General features: G+C 36.9%; 1 long non-coding RNA gene across 2 annotated transcripts in view; it reads left to right on the top strand.

Annotated features, from left to right (window-relative positions):
- Positions 1 to 16,237, top strand: part of LOC139992579 (uncharacterized) — a 222,444-nt gene that overhangs the window by 81,845 nt on the left and 124,362 nt on the right. The window contains exon 3 of one of the 2 annotated variants that reach the window (XR_011801145.1): positions 3,189 to 3,664. The exons of the other annotated variant lie outside the window; for it this stretch is intronic. This is a non-coding gene — a long non-coding RNA (uncharacterized lncRNA). Of the gene's footprint in view, positions 1 to 3,188; positions 3,665 to 16,237 lie in introns of those variants that run through there. 2 annotated transcript variants of the gene reach the window in all.

Below are 16,237 nucleotides of genomic sequence, written 5' to 3'. Positions count from 1 at the left end.
ATAAACGAGAAAACCATTATTATACAGAATAAAAGACACGTATGAACATTAATAAGTAACCTTCACATATTTCGAAATTTTTACGATATACATAACTACAAAATGTTCGGTATTAAAGTTACGAGATTCAGGAGATTTCAACAGTATTATACCTTAGGTGGAAAATCCCAGCGAACTGCGACGAATTGGAACGCAGTAAGAATAAAACGTAAAATCGCAATACGTGACAGTCGAAAAGGCAGCCAGCCGGAAGTCGGCCGCCGGTTTCTTCGGCGATTCCCCAAGGTGTAATGGACGATCGTTAAGGAAGGATTCGGGCGTTAATGCCATTTTAAGGGAAAACTGCGTGGCTGCAAGTGCTTAATTCTCTGCTAGCCTAGTCTGCCGGAACCGAGGTCGGTTTTTCGGAGCACGCGAACGCCTTCCTTCTTCTTTATAGCGACTCGTGAACTTAGGCGAGGGAAAATTAATCCTGCTCTCCTGTCCTTGCCCTACTCTTTTCCATCTTTCGCACATTGCCTGCGTCAGTGATCCTATTTCCACCGCTTCTCTTTCGTTTAATTTCATACATCACGTTACGGAATATCGAACGATTCTATAATCTTGCACGTTCTTCTTTCGCCATATCCTTTTTGTGCTTCTTAAACATTTTTGTTATGTTATTGGCTGGATAAACGGTGTTGCAACTTTGACTTGAGATCTTGACTTCGAAGTTAAGTATTTAGAAATCATTAATATTTATATTATTAATGAAAATGATAGCTCTCGCCAATTTGTTAAACTGTTTGGCCTGATCTTCGTAGATCCTGACTAATCTTCAGTTATCATAAAATTAAAAAATAATAGCAAAATTATCTTTATTTGTCCACAAACATTGCTCTCGTTCCACAAAATATTTTTACTATCTCATTGCAAAGTCTTATCATTGAAATTCTCCTTTTAAAGGATCTCAAAGGAAGGAAATAATACGAACCTTTTCGTATCTTCGAAATTTAAACACTCGTTCGTAGACATACAAACACCGAAGAACGCTATGAGAAACATTAAATCATAAAGTCCTGCAACGAAAAAATTATTCGATCACTCGATTATTGCGCAGGAAAGAACTTGAAAATTTTTCCCAGAAGAAAGATCGAGGCCCATCGATCGAAATTAATAGATTTTTGAGTAAAAGGTAACTCGAGAAACGAATTTATTGCATGGAACAACTGCCGTTTGATTATTCGCTATCGAAGTCGAACGCACGAGGCTGGGATTTTCAACGCCGTGTCGGCCGTATGGACATGTCCGATCACGAACTGGTTTCTGTGTCCTGAATAACCCGAGAGAATATCGCTCCCATTACGCTGCTAGTTCGTGAGATCTGCACGTGACGTTTTCGTGTATTTCCACGTGATTTATCAGCTGGTACTTTAAATTGTTATATAAAAAAAGAGGAAAAAAGAGAAAAGTAGGGAAGAATCCAGGAAAAGACGTTTCTATCCAATTGCTTCTTTTTAATTTTTGTGGAATAAATAAATAAATCTTACGTTAAAAAAGTGAAGATACCAAAGTATGGGGATTAACACGTTTCGTGTTTTAAATAATAGCCGATGTTAGAATATTCAAGTAAAAGAGATTTTAATCTTTTTCTCTCTGAATAAATATTTTTACTGTAATGTAAATAACATCTTTCAATCGAGTATCTTTTAATCTGTCGTAAGCATTCCCTGATACAAATGTGTACTTTTTACCATTCGGTAAAGTATGGATCGTAAAAAATAGATCTATCCAACTGAAATCGATTCGTCTCTACCAATCTCTGATTCAGAGCATGTGCAATTTTTCAGTTAAAAAACGACACGAGTTAATGGATAGAATAAGCAATTTTCGTTGCGGATCAAATTCACTTAAAACGCTCTATCGAAGCTTAGGTGGAACGGTATCAGGAACAAACGGAAATGCAGGTTCTCGCACGGAAATCAGCAGAGTGGCGGGAGAAATATCATCGCTCTCTCAATCTTTGGCCGTGTAACGGCACTTTGTTCAAAAACACGTCACAGGGAGTCCCCGTTTGGGTTAACACGGAGACCTAAATTCCCTCTGTACGTCCAAAAGAGCGTGGCCTTTTTCGCGAAAGCCCCAGTGAAATCGTCGTGTTTTCGACACAGAGAAACGTTTTGCTTCCTGACTCGTGTTCCGGCCGCGAAACCTGTTCTATGCAACGTTGTATGATCGAGCTTTCTGGATCGCTGCTGGTTGCTCGCCTTTGGCTTTTCTGCGCGGGTACACGGAGTCTATGCACGCCCGCGGTGAAGGAAATAGCGCGAGGAAAGAGACAGGTGTATAAAACCGTTTCCTGAAAAATAAGGTAGGAGTTGAAGCTCCCTTCCAGCTGTTTTCTAACGACCCTTCGACTTAGGTGGAGCAAGGTAATTTAATGATTCAAGCTCCGTTCCAGTTGCTGGGCTTCTATCCCGTAGCCTGCAACGCGTTGATTTCTTGTTCACCTGCATGCACCCTGCGCTCTCGACCCGGGGATCTAATTTCGGATATTTTCTTCCATCAGCTGCGCTGAATTACGACTCGTTATTCGAGCAGAAGCTCGTCGTGCTTCCAAGTTTCTCATTCACTGTTCATCGTCGGCTAAGTGGGGATGATTCATAAGGCTGAAATTGATAAGAGGATCGAGGATGGAATGTTCTTGAGGATTGTTTGCCGAGATGTGGGATTCGTTTGAAGCGGTTGCTTTGATCGCGAGCGTCTTGTGTGTTTGTTCAGTGGCTTGTGACACGTGATACGTAGATGGGAAGAATGGAGAATTTGAGCTGTACTTTGAATTTTGTGTTGCAATTAGAAACGAAAAGAGAGTTTGACTGCGTATATCTTTATAGGAATGTGTATGGTAGTAGTATAATATTATACGATGATGATTTTAATGGGAAGCAATTTTTTCTTGTATATTACAATATTAGATTTTTCTTACAAAATTTCGTAAATTTATCGTCTATCCTTAGGAGGACTATATTCTTGAATATCTTTTATATTTTGAACGTTAGAATATATTTTCGTTATAGCACTGTAAGTATGAGAGTCTATCATTTAACTAATTTAATCTCTCTCAAAATTGATTATTTTTAATAATACAGAAAATTCATGGATACGTTCAGATTATACCAAGAAAAGATATCGTTTGTAATGATGCACAGAGTTCGATAAATGACAGAAATCGAGCAGCAGATTAACGCGCAGTTCACGGCTATTCACCTTCGTGAACGATCATAAATCCCATAATGGAACGATGTGGAAACATCGTCGAGTGTCCCAATGCATCACACGGATTTACTTTTACGCGGCTGGCCAAGGGAAAGGTAAGGAACCAATTAAAGTGGAAATCGCGTAATAAAATGCAAACGACGAGTGGGCAGGTGCAATTAAAGGGGATGAAACGCACGATAAAAAGGCAAGTCTGGCGGACACTCTGATTTAATGGTCATCGAGAGGCTGAAAAAATGATCTAATTTATTTCATTTATTTTGAGCCTTCGTGCATGAAAACGCTAAACGAATGTTACATAATATCGATTATGCAGAGTACTGAAAGTAATTCTATATTCCAATTTTAAAGCGAGCGATAGTATTTATTTGAGAATTCTGGATTTATTTTAGTCAATGAGTTTACGAGTTCTTAGTAGATCTAAGTTAAAAATACATTGAACGAAGATGTACGAGTTAAGAAGAAAATAAATAAATAATCAAATAAATATAAAAATGCAATTAATATTATATATAAATTTATTCTATATATACTTACATGTATTTTGTACACTTTCATTCAATGTATTTTAAATTTATTAAAATAATTACTAATAACATCGAAGACAAGAAAAATACGATCCATCGATGCCGCCACCTACATTAACAACGTGGAAATTGTGTTTTGCTTATTCTCATTGATAAGAAATGGAAAAAGAAAGAAGATCTACAATATAAATAAATACAGAAACACTTGTAACATCATTGTCAAAACAAATCTTTCGATTTCAAAAAGATTCGCTGTACGAAACATCACGCTTGAAAGCATGCCAGAATTGTACAGATCTCTGGAAAGTAAAGAGCTAATATAATACCTGTCTATAATATTTTTTTATTACAAAAACTAAATTCTATTTACAAATTATTTCTCATTCCCCTTATAACAATTGTTAAAACACTAACCGATACCATGAATAATTAAATAATTCAAAATTCCACTTCTACCACGCTATTCTTCTAACCCGGAAAACAGCAAGTTTCTTCGTCGCATCGCCACGTTTCAAACTGCAATTAATTATCAGTCAGCGACCAAGGAAAAATTAGATGGAGAATATTTCTTCGATGGCGCGTCGTGTCGAGTAGTTTTCTCGATGCAAAAAACGGCAGCGTTGGAGAAATGACGCGAAGAAACGATGTGAGCGCGTCAAAAGCGAACAGTTTTTTTTTTGGGGCGAGATTTCACCGACTTTTTCCATCGTTGAGAGAAACTTTCGGAAAATTGATGGCGCGATGTACCGCGACGATGAGAGAGCGCCGATCTCTCGTCGGAAATCCGGAAGAAATCTCGATAAGTGGCGACCCACGAAAGTTCGGGGTTAGGTGGTTCCATTCCCCTGGCTTCAACCAATCTGGAAACTTTCGACTCGACCAGCTTTTAACGATTATTCTAATGAAAATGATGGCACGCGGGCGCACGCTTTATTTTCAAGCGAACGTTTAAATAGTTGTGAAACGTACGGTGGTGATGGTTCCTATTAATGTAGCGAAAAAATTCGGCGGTTTCCGCTCGTTTGCGGACTCCTTTTCATCACAATTTGATTTCATCGTATTTCTTGCTTTTTTTCGACTCGAGGATAATCCGAGAACCATCCGAATATTGAATTAAAACATTTTTTTCTGCCGGTGGAATCGGGAATGGAATGATACTGGTTTCATTGTGGAAATTTTAATTATCGCCCTCCCCCTTTCGTATGGCTCGCGATAATCCCGTTTGAGGGTAATTCGGAAAGTTTAATTCGGCGCAAAAATTGTTTTTCACGTGAAAATCTATCAAAAAATATTATCTGTGATGTTACATCGCAGTAAAATGTGGAAATTATATAAACGGATATTATTATGTATTTAGCGATGACTGGTAAAGGAAAAATTCTTACTGCACGGCTCGTATATTACGAATTGTCCTTTTCCAAAAAATTCCTCGATTATAAATTAATTATGAATTTAAGAAGATAAATTTTTTACGATATACGAAATATACGAGTGAAACTATGCTTCTTTCATTTCATTATAGTGTTTTCATAATTTAATTCCTTTAATGTTTTCTTCGCAAGTTTCATCCTTTTGTCGTTGGTAATCATGGTGTTAAGTGAGGCAAAAGATCGTAAAGCGTAAACGCGTCGTGTTTAACGCAATCTGCACGCATCACCGACTCATTGTACAAACGTACGAAATGCACGTACGCCCAGTATTACTGTAATAAAGGAGCAACGGTCGTCCCCGTAAAGAGCAAGGTACACGTTTTGAAGTATACGAGCCTCTTTTATCTGTCGCTCTAATAAGCCTATCAGACTTTACATCCTTGACTATCTGGAAATTATTTCACGAGGACGAGCTGAGTGGACGACGCATAACCGGAAACGACAATCCGGAAACGGAAACTTTTACGCCGGTGTCGTGACTTAACCTCGTAATCTTGGTCCCGTGAAAATGGACGACTTTCGAGCTCCTTCGCGGAAAATGAACAATTTTGTCCTCGTGGTCACGTTCGTCGCCACCTTTTCTCCCTTCTTTTTTTTCCCGACAAATTGCGAAATTTTCCCAGTCGCAACTACCCAGCGCGAGTTCGTGCAATTAAATTGTAATTTTTGCAAATAAATTTCTCTCTTTATTATTTTTATGCGAGTTATCTTTTTATTTCGAAATATTTTTTATTTTGTCTGTTCGCTGCAATCGTAACTAGAGGAGTTCCTTGTCTTTTCTTTATGATAGCTTACGATGGATACAAAAGTACATGAAGAGGATGGTGCACGGAGTTCATGATGCTCATGCTTTTTCTTTTTCGTTTTCTCTGTGCTGTACCTGAAAACGTTGATTTACGATGATAAAGAGCAGATACGTAGGCGCGGTCTTAACACTCCAATCGATTTATGAAGATAATGATGTACGACCTCGAGCGTTAAAAGTAAGTCTCAGTTACTCTGGCAGGAATCTTGCTAAACTCACTGGCTTGGAAGGAAAATCGATTTCCTTTTTAATTATATATAATTACTGGTGGCAAACGAAAACAGGTCTCTGATTGGCCAAACTGTTAAAGCGTTGTATGATTAAGTGTTTGTTAATAACTTGTGAATAGATCCTGATAATGCAATTTTGAAACTCAATAAATTTTACAAACAATTTAATAAGGAAATATTTTCTCGAAATATGATGAATGTAATTCTCATTAATCGAAGTCTCATAATAAAAAGGATTCTTGTCCATGTTTGCCCTTTCACAGCAAAGAGAATGAATAATCTAATACTTTTAATTTTTGTTCTATACACTTTAGTATTTTTTAACGAAATCTTCGTCGTTCTAAACGATTGCTACGAATGTGTATGAATCTTTTTACATCACAGAAGAATTGTATTTAATTAAATCACAAAGTGATGGAATCACGAGGGTTTTGTTTTTAAAACCACTTAATTTTCATTCGACAGTAAATCAGAACTTAAATAATTTTTCATTATATCAGTACATGGTATAAGTCTAGGTTTTGACTATTAAAATGCGTTATCCGTTATCTAAAAGATCGAAAATTTTAACAATGCGATAAGAATGTTTTGTTACAAGATTCTCAATTACAAATAACGAGAATAATTGAATGAAAATTCCAAAATTATTGAAAGAGCAGTTAAAAACATTGTTACACGCTTCGACATTTTCTCTACAGCAGAAATCAATTAAATTCATTTCAAATTATACTTTTATAACATCAAATTCCTCTCTCTCTCTCTCTCTCTCTCTCTCTCTTTCCTACAGCGAAGATTAATTAATTTATTGGAAACTATGCTTTTATAGCATCATAAATGTTTCACAGTCATCGCGTTAGCATGAAGCTCTTGATTCTCGCTCTTTCCAACTTATCAAACAGGCATGAAAATAAAAGAAAACGGGAATGGAAAACCAGTCACGTTATCCTTTCGACATAACGAGAGGTTAGTTCTCCCTTAACTCGATTCAGCCAAGAGAATTATCCGCTGCTACCGAATCTCCGCTACTCATCAACGTCGACCGAACGTCCACGGCATTTATTTAGCGGTTAAGTAAATTTTAATTAATCGTTAATTAATCCTACCGCGACGAATCCACCTAACGGTGGCCAGTTCATAAATAAATCCCGCCTCACAAATAATCAGTTTTTATCAAGCGGCTCTCTTGTTGAGTAAATATATCTTTCGTTTTGGAGGATCGGCATTAAAACTGCAGCAACGCCAGCAGAAAGCGAAAGGAACGACAAGGAGAGCCGGGGGAAGAGTGAAAGGAGAGGAAAAAGAAAACCAAACGCAGCGCTAGAACATTCGATAGAGGATACGATCCGCGATTTCTCGGTTATCTGAAATCGACCTTTTTGAGAAGCCTTCCTTCAACGTTGTTTACTGGCCGTTTGTTCGCGATTTTATTCGTTTCATGGCTTGTGAATTTGGATTTTGGAGCAGTGTATTTTAGAGAAAAGGGGTTTAAGGGTAAATAATACTGGCCGAAACAGATAAAAGAACCTTGATAAATAATTTCTATGTAATTTACAGGGTATTTACATAGGTTGATAGGTAATTCAATAAATTTAAGTTGAAATTTTATAGCAGATTTTATACTTGTAAGTTTTGATAGATTTTGTGTAAAAATAACTAGTAGGATAACTGTGTATACTGTCAAATGTTACATGTCTGTGGTATGTAATATGAAAAACATATTATCTCATTGATCATCGCATAAATTGAAAAGTACCTATAAAAAAGTGATGATATTACAGACAGTGCTTTTTCATTTCCCTTGAAATTCACTATTATCCATGAGATTTCCTTGCGATAGATTAACTTATGAAAGTAAGCAATTTGTTCCTTAAGAATGAAGAACGTTAATCTCGATCTCACATAACGAAATAGAGAAACTTGGAGAAATGGAATTAATTACTTTGGCTTCCAGGAGATTAATATGTCGTCTCTAATATAAAACATAGATAACTGTATAATCTCAAAAGTTAAAAACGTTTCGCTCGTTCGTATTACGTGAATCCAACACATAAAATTGAGAAGAGCTAGATCATCGTCGAATAAACGTAAAAGATTCGCGGAGAAGAGGACGACGCATTGAGAAGAAGAAAGTAAATGTAAAGTTCTCCTTTCTACGTTGTAGGAAGAAGTAAACCCTTCCTTAAAACGGAAAACAGAGAAACGAAGGAGAGTAACGATGGAAGACGGGCGAAACAACCATGCTACGACCAGCTAGGAGACTGTCGGGTCAAATTAATTGTAAACAATCAAGGGAAACTGCAGAAGCTCGTAAGATGCAGGCTGCACAGCTGCACGTACATCAGCTGCTAACAACTCGTCGTAAATCGCCGATTGCCATCGTCACGAAGCTCTATCGACGAGCTTACTCTCTCTCTCTCTCTCTCTCTCCCTCTCTCTCTCTCTCCCTCTCTCTCGCTACTTTTATTTTGTCTGTATCCATATATCTATATTTTTATTATGATGGAATGTAAAATTCAAAATGATGTGATTATATTTTTTAAGAGTGGAAAAGATTTGCTTCTAACTGTTTCTAGTTCAAGCGTACAAAACACATAATAGTTTCTATCAAAGCAATTTTTGAGGTGCTGCAAGAGTTCCTCTCGGAACAAAGAAACAGTTTAAAATAGATAGATTTTGTTCATCCTTAATATTTTTATTTCTTGCAACATTTAAACTCTAAGTAATTTCGTCATTTTTATTTTTATTATACTGCCAATTATAATATCTTTTTCTTTATTTTTTGATATTATAGACTTATTGGAATTCTAGGATGAATGCATAAAGTGATGTTTGTAACATAATAAGCAAATCATTGATTCTTGTGAAATAACATCTTTTATTAATTTATTTCTAAATCCTTGCTCATAAATATTGAAATACAGTGAGAGAAACATAATTTGTTGAAAGCAAAAACTAAGTTACTGAAGTCGCAAAGATTCATAAAAGTCAAACTAGGTTAATCTTTAATGTGAGAACTACGCTCCAAAGTAGCCTCGTCGTAGTGTTAACAGAGAAAAGCTCTGTCTTTTGTACATCTAAACGATGTTCGGAGGGAAGTTTCTAGTTTTTCATGGATGCTAAAGGGAAACTGTCCACCTGCGCTCTTTTATTTGCGAGGAAAAACGTTTTTATTGGATCTTGCTAGAACAACGTTTCACCGTCCCTTTTGCGTGGATGGAGAAAAGTTCGGTTTTTGTTACATGTTTCATACAATCCAGTTTCCTTTTGTTTTCCAGGCTTGTTAATGTAACGTGGCGAGTTTCTACGGTTGACTTTTTAGAAGAAGTCTTTTGCCCTAGTCTTTTGTTCTTAATGTCGGGAAAATGATTTGGCTTCGCTACTGCTTTGTAGTAGAAAACTTTACTTTCGCTTTCTGTTGCTCGAGTGAAGCTCTGTTATCTAATAAGAGACCAATCAAGTACATATTTTGATAAAAATAGATTTTATGATTCTGTTCTTGATAGAAATATCTATCTTCGTTTCATATTATAGAAACAATTACTTCCGATTTTTCTCAAGAAATTTTGATTTTTGTCTCCCCCTGCTTTCCATCACAAGATTCTTTATTACCACAGTAAAGTTCTATTCCCAGGCCTCTAATGTCTAAAAGAATGTCTATATTTTTTATATTTAAACTTAACAGACTTTTTACTTTAGACAGACTTCGTTACAAATTTCTCAAAAAACATTTCCTTTCTCCTTTCTCAAGAACCATTATTTTCACTTTCTACTCTCACGGAAAAAGTGTACTAAATCTTGTATAACATTCTGCTAGCAGATTTCCACAGGAAAGCTCTATCTTTACTCTTGATTTTCGCTTAAAAAAACTGGATTTTAGTTTTCACTTGTTTTCCGCCAAAGAATTTCTTTGCGTTAAATTGAAACTACTTCCCCCTCGCAAAAATATTTCGTTTTAGAAAGAAATATCTCCTGTTTCTCTTCTCCTTTCTGTTATATGATGCTTGTGCACAGGCATACACGTACCTGTAGGTCCATGAATTCAAAAGGGGAAATCACTAGGGATAATCACGAGCTTCCGGAATGCTGCGTTTCACGCGGAATCGCACGCGTAAACCGAGTCTTGTAAACCGAATCGCGTCGCTTTCTCGTGTGTCGCGCGAAACTGTTCTCGGATTATCATTTTCTTTCCTGTTCGTTCTTAAATTTAACTTGTCCATCCCTATAGAAATCGTGGCAACAGATACGTGGAAGACGTTTCTATACATTTTTAAGGACTTATTTTATTATTTGTTGTAGAATATTTCTTTCAGTGCTTTTTTTAAATAAATTTTAATATCGTATCAATTGCATGTATGTATTTATTAGCGAAAATTGTATTTTATTATCGATATCAATATATCGATATTAATATGTCGCTATATTTGTATATAATGTGTATATATATTTTATTGTTTAACTATATGTAATGTGAAATATTTTAAGATAATCGTTTCGGCTGAAATTCTAAAAAAAAGACGACTCATACTATGACTGATATCGTGGTATCATGCTCGTATCGAATTTTAAAAATAAACGTTTTTAATAAACGAGAACGTATTCCGTGAATTTTTTATTTCTACAGGAGAAAGGAGACAATTATCAACAAACATACCCCTAGATAAAATTTATCAATAAGAGGAAGCGAGCTACATTCGTTACGATGAATGAAGACATTTAATTGAATATCACGCTCATAAATAACAAAAAGAGTGATTTATTTTCGTTCTTTCTCATATCGATGTTTAAAAGTAATTAACAACCTGTCCTTCTCGCAAATACCAATCCCAAAAAGTAACAAGTTCCACGTGTTGATTCCATCCTCTGTCAATCCAACTCATCCTCTTGATTTCCTCGATCAGCCCCAATTCTTTCAATAATTCCATCGAAACACGCAGTTCTCCCGTGTCCCTCGCAATAACTCTCCAAAAACAGTCTTTCGATCGTTCATCGATTAAATCTCCGGATCATACACATCCCTCTGTTCACACACCAGTTTCGCTTTGAAACAAAAGTGGGAAAAAAGGTAGCAAAGGTCGAAAAAGGAAAGAAACAACGAGGCGTACAGCAGAAAAATAGCGCGTGAGGACGTGTGCGTTCGCGCGAACACTACTTTTAGGATCGTCGAGTGCCTTTGGGAAATTGGTTCCGCGCCTCTTCGGTCCGTCTTCTAACTTTTATTCTCTCCCAGGGACCGGCGACAAGAAAATAGCGCAAACTGAGAGCCCTCTAGTCTTTCTTATCCCGGTACACTTGCTCCTTTCCTCTTCTGCCTCTTCTATCTTCTCGTTTGTCACACGCTAACCCTCTCTCCTTTTTTCACCCTATTTGTCTCTCTCTTTGTCTTTATCGGCTTTTAGCTTGTTTCCTTTTTCCGTTCGACCAGTGGTCCAACCTTGGGGTTAGGTCACAGTAAGGCCGTTCTAACCCCCTTTGAGCTTCCGCGATGCTCAGCTCGTTGACCTTTCGCCTTCTCATCGACAGATCTCGCGTAAATCCTTGGCAACTCGTGGTTAGCTTTCGGTCCACTCGACAAGATTTCATCGATTCGATCGCGGCAAGTAAATGTTCCTGCCTGGGCCATCCGGCCTCTTCCTCCTGGCCTTGAATCACTTTGACTCGAAACTTCTGCTTTCTGGGAAATTTCCTGATTACTGCGGAAACGCGATGCACCATCTCCTTCTCCATTCTCTTTCCCTTTTTTCTCTTCTTCCTTTTTCCGCTTCAGAGTACCCTCTTTTCCCTTTTTCTTTCTTCACGTGCTTCCTGTTCCTATTCCTCTTAGTTGTAGCTGCGGTTTCGGTCGTTCGTAGCTACTTTTTTATTCTCCGATCGAGTGGTTCGTCGAGTTTGCCGTTCCTCCTTGGTAATCTTCCCTAGATCGTCGTCTTTGTGCATCCAAGTTGCTGGAAGTTGCTTGCGGACGTAGAAAAATCGAATTTGACAAGGAAAAAATTTGATTGGTCCATTTGTGTTTGGACTTCGAATGGGGAACAATGTCGATGCTTAAATGAAAAGCTTTTATAGAGATCATATGGGAAATGTTTCTGTGAACTGATCTATTAATTGAATGGGAGCAAATTTCGATTAATTAGTCAAGCAATTTTTCTGTTTGTCAATTTTATTTTATATTTACTGTGTGTTAAAGAACGATAAGTAAATGTGTGTAGTTAATTGAACTATAAGCATTCAGCTCGTACCGCTAATTTAGGGACAGCATTAACTGTACAATTAAATGATTAAAGTTTCGAAATGATTTTGATGTTTCTCTTTGCATAAACGTTTATCAACGTAATTTGATTAGAAATTTATATTATTTAATTTCGGAGAATTGAATTTGGAAAGAATACTTTGTAAATTTCGCTTTTTTTTTGCAAGGTTTTGTTTTTTTCACGACAGAAAAACACTTAGGATGCCCCCTGCCCCCTCTTTATTCATGGGTAATTTTCTTTTCCAGCAATTAAACCAACCATCTTAAAATTGAATTCTCTCTCTCTTTCTCTCTTTCTCTCTCCTTCAGAGACTTAGCATTACCATTGGTTTTGCTTTTAAACTCTATCTGCTGCGAATGTTTCTTTTCGTACTGTCCCAAGAAATTTTAGATAACGCAAACTTTCAATTGGGATCATTAGCAGATATATATTTTCTATCCTTTTAAAAATTGGATCAGAAGAAATCGGCACCAGAATTTTCCGCTTAATCTCTAAATTCTGCTCTCATCATTTTTCGTTATTATTTTAATAAATCATTCGATTACTCATCAGAATGAAATTTTATGCATTTATCGATCCACGAAGCATAATTTTTGTATAATGTGTCATAGAAATATCCTAATATCTTGGTAAAAATATCCGAAAATCCAAAGTTTTCCGCCAAATCTCTATATTATTCCCCGCTTTTCTTCATCGTTTCCGAAAAAGATAACTCATCAGAATTCTATGCATTTATCAATTCACGATTTACAATTATCGTTTACTGTATCATAGACATATCCTAATACTCTAAGGTCCTCATAGGAAGATTCTAAAGCCTAAAAGTATTTCCTAAAATCTTTATAGGCTATTAGTCAGTTTTCTCGTAGTCCCCAAAAATGATAACTCGTCTGAATTCTATGCATTTATCAATTCACGAAGTATAATTTTCGTTCGACCCCAAGCGTCAGATATCAACCGTATTCATCCGGTTCATCAGGGCTCCAGTTTCTCGCGAATTCATCCCCTCTGGGCAACGAGATCGATTCGCGAACCATCGGAGAAAGTGACGAGACGCGGCGAAAAGGAATTTAACGAGGAGTTTAAAGTAGATTAAATTTCCCTTCCGGTTTAATCGCGTCTTCGTCTGGCCTGAAACCGGACCAGGATAGATTTAATTTTTATGAGAAACGGGGGCTATGAGCCGAATCTTCCTCCACCGCAAGCACGCGCAGGTCCGTTTAAAATTCCCCGTCGGTTTCGTCGCTTAATTTCTTTGCCTATTTCCTTTCATCGATCGGGCAGTTACTCTGGGGGACAACATTGATGCCGGTAACGATAATATACAACAGCGGGCAGGCTTCCTCGTCGAGTTAAGTAGCTCGTAACTTCGCATTAACCCTGGGAAGATGTGGCTGAAGCTGTATGGCGTGCCGCGTCTCATGAGTGGGATAACTGAATTGCGCGAAGGGTAGCTTAGGCTGGGTGTCAAAGGAGTGAAATTTTTAGATAGGGGAAATTTGTTTTATATTCGTGTGGGAAATGGCGATGATTTTTTATGTTTTGATTAACTACTTTGAATTTGCTTTTCAAATGAGATGAGTTTATTGATACTGTGGAGGGAGTAGCTTATTAAGTTCATTCTTATAATATTTTATTGTATCTGTATTTTTTACTGTCTTTTAATATTATAATTTTATTATAGCTTCGTTTTGTGCTTATTTCAGCATGAAAAGATATTTTGTAGTTGTGGTTTTATATCGAACAGTGTTCCATTTTTTATGAATGTTTTGTATTGCATAGTTGTTATTTTCATGTTTAATAGGTTTTATTTTAGTCCCGGCTATTTATTTATTTTGCTACTCATATAGTTTTATATATTCTGTTAGAACAAATTTCATATTTGCAATAGATTTTATACGTATCATCTATTTTATTATTTAATTTTTCGTTGTCAGATAATACGTGACATTTAGAGTAGATCTCTTTATTTGTAAAGAATATTTTCACTTAAAGTCTGCATCTGTAATAAAAGCAATTTTATGTATTAAAATATGACTACATTTAGGAATAATCGCCATTCCGATTCACATATACGTCAATGAATAATTTTATCGTCATCGTTATTTCCCAATAGTTCAGAGAAATTTGGAAACTCCAAGTTCGAAGTGCAAACTTCTAAGTGTTCCAAGTGCGAACTTTTAAGTGTTCCAAGTAACGCAAGAACGATCATTTTACCACCCTTTATACGATAATTTCACTTTCACCGTTTACCAAATTCACTCACTTTTCGGGACGAATTGGCGTCTATTTAATTACATCGCGTATCTGAACATACACTTGCAAATTTACCGCCCTCTTATTGGTCCTTTGTGTGTACTGCATCACGCCATACCTTTCACAAAACTACCTGTAAACTAGCACCAAACAAATCTGCCTCTGGCGTGTTCTCTATCGAGGTGGCAGTTCCTGGCCGCACAATACGTCATTCAATCATTCCTTTTCACCGTTCGAAAGCAATCGAGTTTGTCCGTTACCTTTGCAAGAGGAAAACTGGAGCTGTTTCGCCGTTCGTGTTACCGAAACAAATTCAAGTAAATAACAAATGTTCATCATTTTTGGGAGAGGGATGTTTGATGCCCTAAAACAGCAATTTTTCTCAAAATCGTGGAACACTTGTGAGATAACGAGGAAAATTTGCGAAATGCTAAAATCAATGAAATCATAAAGCTAACAACAAAAATATGAACGTACTTTTTGTTAAAATTTATTTCTTAGATCGCTTTTAATCGCAAATTACATAACATAAATAAAAAGAGTAATATTGATTTAACAAGAATATTATAGTTGCGTAAACTAACTAAATTGATTCTTTTATAAAAATGGAACACTTCATATCACGGAACACCAGCGTGTCAAGGAACATCGGTCAAGAACCACTGTTCTAAAAATACCAAGCAAGCAGAAAGGGGAAGAGAGGGAGGAGATGAGAAAAAAATACGAGCAGATTTTTCCAGTAGAGTTCCATGTCGAACGTTCTACCCCTCCAGAGAAGATACATAGATGGCTGTCCGCGTGCAACGCTGCGACTCGTGGTTTAAGGTGTCGGCCATTGTAAAGAAAGATGAAGTTTGTTATCTCTCATCAGGCCGCCTCCGGTATCCAGCAACTTCGCCCCTTTTCATCATGCCAGGTGCAGATTTTTCGTCGTCCCGTTTTTTTCTCCCGCTTCCAACACGACTCTGGCAACTTTCACGCCATCGTCGCTCTCCTGGATTTCCTTCCTGGACGACCGGCTAAAGAACTTTTCGAAGCCGTTTGCGCGGTCTTCGCTTCTTTGCTAGCTGTGTTGCCGGTGTCTCGAAAGCGTAAACGGCTAGAAAGACGTCTTCGCGATGTTTCCGCTTCTTCTCCGTGTTCTCCCGAGAACTTCCCAGCGAGGGTTAATTGGGAGCACGAAGATCGTTCGTTTGGAAATTTTGGGATGGCGGTTCGTCTATAATCTTCTAGGTCTGTGGATACCAGAGAGGGTAATTTTTAGACAGAGGTGAGCGGATTTAAGAATTTCATGTCTGGTGCAATGATGTTTTTTATTTGTTGTATTTTATTATATCTAATATCTTAATATTTAATTTTAATATAATTTTATATTATAATACTTTATTCTATCTTTACTATTTGAGTTTCTATTTAGATAAATTATAATGTTTCTTTTATATACATTCATGGTTTGGATAAGTTTATTTACGTGAAATGGTTAATG

The sequence above is a fragment of the Bombus fervidus genome, chromosome 11, assembly GCF_041682495.2.
Source record: "Bombus fervidus isolate BK054 chromosome 11, iyBomFerv1, whole genome shotgun sequence".
NCBI classification, from domain to species: domain Eukaryota; kingdom Metazoa; phylum Arthropoda; class Insecta; order Hymenoptera; family Apidae; genus Bombus; species Bombus fervidus.
Note: the sequence above shows the minus strand (reverse complement) of the source record. Positions and strands in the feature narration are given on the sequence as shown.